This window comes from Piliocolobus tephrosceles, unplaced genomic scaffold, assembly GCF_002776525.5.
Source record: "Piliocolobus tephrosceles isolate RC106 unplaced genomic scaffold, ASM277652v3 unscaffolded_21870, whole genome shotgun sequence".
NCBI classification, from domain to species: Eukaryota; Metazoa; Chordata; class Mammalia; order Primates; family Cercopithecidae; genus Piliocolobus; species Piliocolobus tephrosceles.
In genome coordinates this window covers 1-3,035 of record NW_022304166.1, presented here as the reverse complement: position 1 = coordinate 3,035, position 3,035 = coordinate 1, and positions in this window count along the sequence as shown.

Genomic DNA, 3,035 nt, shown 5'->3' with positions numbered 1-3,035 from the left:
TCTAAATGGCATAGAGCCTAATGTCTTCACTAGCACCCGTGGAACTCATCCCTGCACCCATGTCCAACATGGCTGGGTCCAGCCCACCTGCCCAGCCTCAGCATTCACTGTCCAGTCACTTAACACCTTGCGTCCCTGCACACCTCAAACATAGCGTGCTTTCCCTCACCACAGGGCCTCTGCACAGCTGTTTCCTCTGCCTGGACAACCCCAACACCATACTCTTCTCCACCCAATGAACTTTATTTTTTTGAGACAGAGTCTCACTCTGTGGCTCAGGCTGGAGTGCAGCGGCGCTATCTCAGCTCACTGAAACCTCCGCCTCCTGAATTCAAGTGATTCTCCTGCTTCAGCCTCCTGAGTAGCTGGGATTACAGGGACCCGCCAGCATGTCTGGCTAAGTTTTGTATTTTCAGTAGAGACGGGACTGCACCATGTTGTCCGCGCTGATCTTGACCTCCTCACTTCAAGTGATCCACCCACCTCGACCTCCGAAAGTGCTGGGATTACAGATGCGAACCACCACACCCAGCCAACTTTTTCTTTTTTGAGACAGGGTCTCATTCCACTTGCCCAGGTGGGAGTGCAGTGGCGCAATCCTGGCTCACTGCAGCCTTGATCTCTCAAACTCGGGGTGATCAGCCTCGAGGGTAGCTGGGAATATAGACGTGTGAAACCACACACCTGGCTAACTTTTTGTATTCTTAGTACAGGCAGCATTTCACCATGTTGACCAGGCTGGTGTTGAACTCCTGAGCGCAAGCAATCCACCCACCTCAGCCTCCCAAAGTGCTGGGATTCCAGGCAGGAGCCACTGCGCCCAGTATCCGCCCAGTGAACTCTTACATGCTTGGAGTATACACGCTGCCCAACCCTTACAACAACCCCAACAGGAGTTTCAGTTTACAGACGGGGAAGGAGAATGGGCTAGCCTGGCCCTGTCCATTTGGCAGCTCGTTCCCACAAGTGGATCTTGAGCTTTTGAGATTGATTTGTTTTTTGTTTTTTTGTTTTTTTTTTTTTTGAGACAGGGTCACATTCTCCGTCACCCAGGCTGGAGTGCAGTGGTATAATCATGGCTCACTACAACCTCAACTTCCTGGGCTCTGGTGATTCTCACACGTCAGCCTCTCCAGTAGCCGGGACTACAGGTGGGCACCACCCTGTCTGGTTAAATTTTTTTGAATTTTCTGCAGAGACAGGGTCTCACTATGTTGCCCAGGCTGGTCTCAAACTCCTGGGCTCAAGTGATCTGCCAAGCACCTCAGCCTCCCGAAGTCCTGGGATTGCAGGCTTGAGCCACCGTGCCGGAGGTGACAGGCTGCAGCACTTGAAATGTGGCAGGTCCAATGGATGCACTCAATCAGTACAAAGTATTCACAGGATTTTGAAGTCTTGGTATGCAAAAAAGAAGTTAAAACCTCAACTTTTCATTTTAGTAATACCCCCATTTAATAATATTAAAACATCGGCCGGGTGCATTGGCTCACGCCTGTAATCCCAGCACTTTGGGAGGCCGAGACGGGCGGATCACGAGGTCAGGAGATCGAGACCATCCTGGCTAACACGGTGAAACCCAGTATCTACTAAAAATACAAAAAAAAAAATTAGCCGGGCGTGGTGGCGGGCGCCTGTAGTCCCAGCTACACAGGAGGTTGAGGCAGGAGAATGGCGTGATCCTGGGAGGCGGAGCTTGCAGTGAGCCAAGATCGCGTCACTGCACTCCAGCCTGGGCGACAGAGCAAGACTCCGTCTCAAAAAAAAAAAAAAAAAAAAAAATTAAAACATCATTAACAGTTTTTCTTTTTCTTTTTTGGAGACTGAGTTTTACTCTTGTCACCCAGGCTGGAGTGCAATGGTACAATCTCAGCTCACTGCAACCTCCGCCTCCCAGGTTCAAGCAATTCTCCTGCCTCAGCCTCCCGAGTAGGTGGGATTACAGGTGCCCACCACCACGCCCGGCTAATTTTTTTTTTTTTGAGATGGAGTCTCGCTGTGTCGCCCGGGCTGGAGTGCAGTGGCCGGATCTCAGCTCACTGCAAGCTCCACCTCCCAGGTTTACGCCATTCTCCTACCTCGGCCTCCCGAGTAGCTGGGACTACAGGCGCCTGCCACCTTGCCCGGCTAGTTTTTTGTATTGTTTTAGTAGAGACGGGGTTTCACCGTGTTAGCCAGGATGGTCTCGATCTCCTGACCTCGTGATCCGCCCGTCTCAGCCTCCCAAAGTGCTGGGATTACAAGCTTGAGCCACCGCACCCGGCAATTTTTATATTTTCGGTAGAGATGGCGTTTCACTATGTTGACCAGGCTGGTCTTGACCAGGCTGGTCTTAACTCCGGACCTCAGGTGACTCACCCGCTTTGGCCTCCCAAAGTGCTGCGATTACAGGCCTAAGCCACCACACCCAGCCAACAGCTTTTCTTTTTTTTTTTCTTTCTGAGACAGGTTCTCGCTGTCACCCAGACTGGAGTGCAGTGGTACGATTTCGGCTCACTGCAACCTCCATCTCCCAGGATGAAGCGATTCTCCCACCTCAGTCTCTCAAGTAGCTAGGACAACAAGCACATGCCACTATATCTAGCTAATTTTTCTTTTTCTTTTTTTTTTTTTTTTTTTGTAGAGAGGGGAGGTTTTGCCATGTTGCCCAAGCTGGTCTTGAACGCCTGACCTCAAGTGATCCACCCACCTTGGCCTCCCAAAGTGCTGGGATTACAGGCATGACCCACCACACCTGGCAAAAACATCATTAAGAGTTGTTCTTTATTAATTACAAGTTGAAACTGTGTGTGTGTGTGCATGCGTGCGTGACAGAGGCTCACTCTGTTGCCCAGGCTGGAGTGCAGTGGCGCAATCATAGCTCACTGCAGCCTCGACCTCTGGGCTCAAGTGATCCTCTCACCTCAACATCTGAAACTGTGGGATTACAGGCGTGAGCCACCGCATGTAGCCGAAATAATATTTTAGATATGTTAGGTTAAATAAAATGCATTCCTATGGCTAATTTCTTTCTTTCTTTTTTTTTTTTTTTTTTTTTT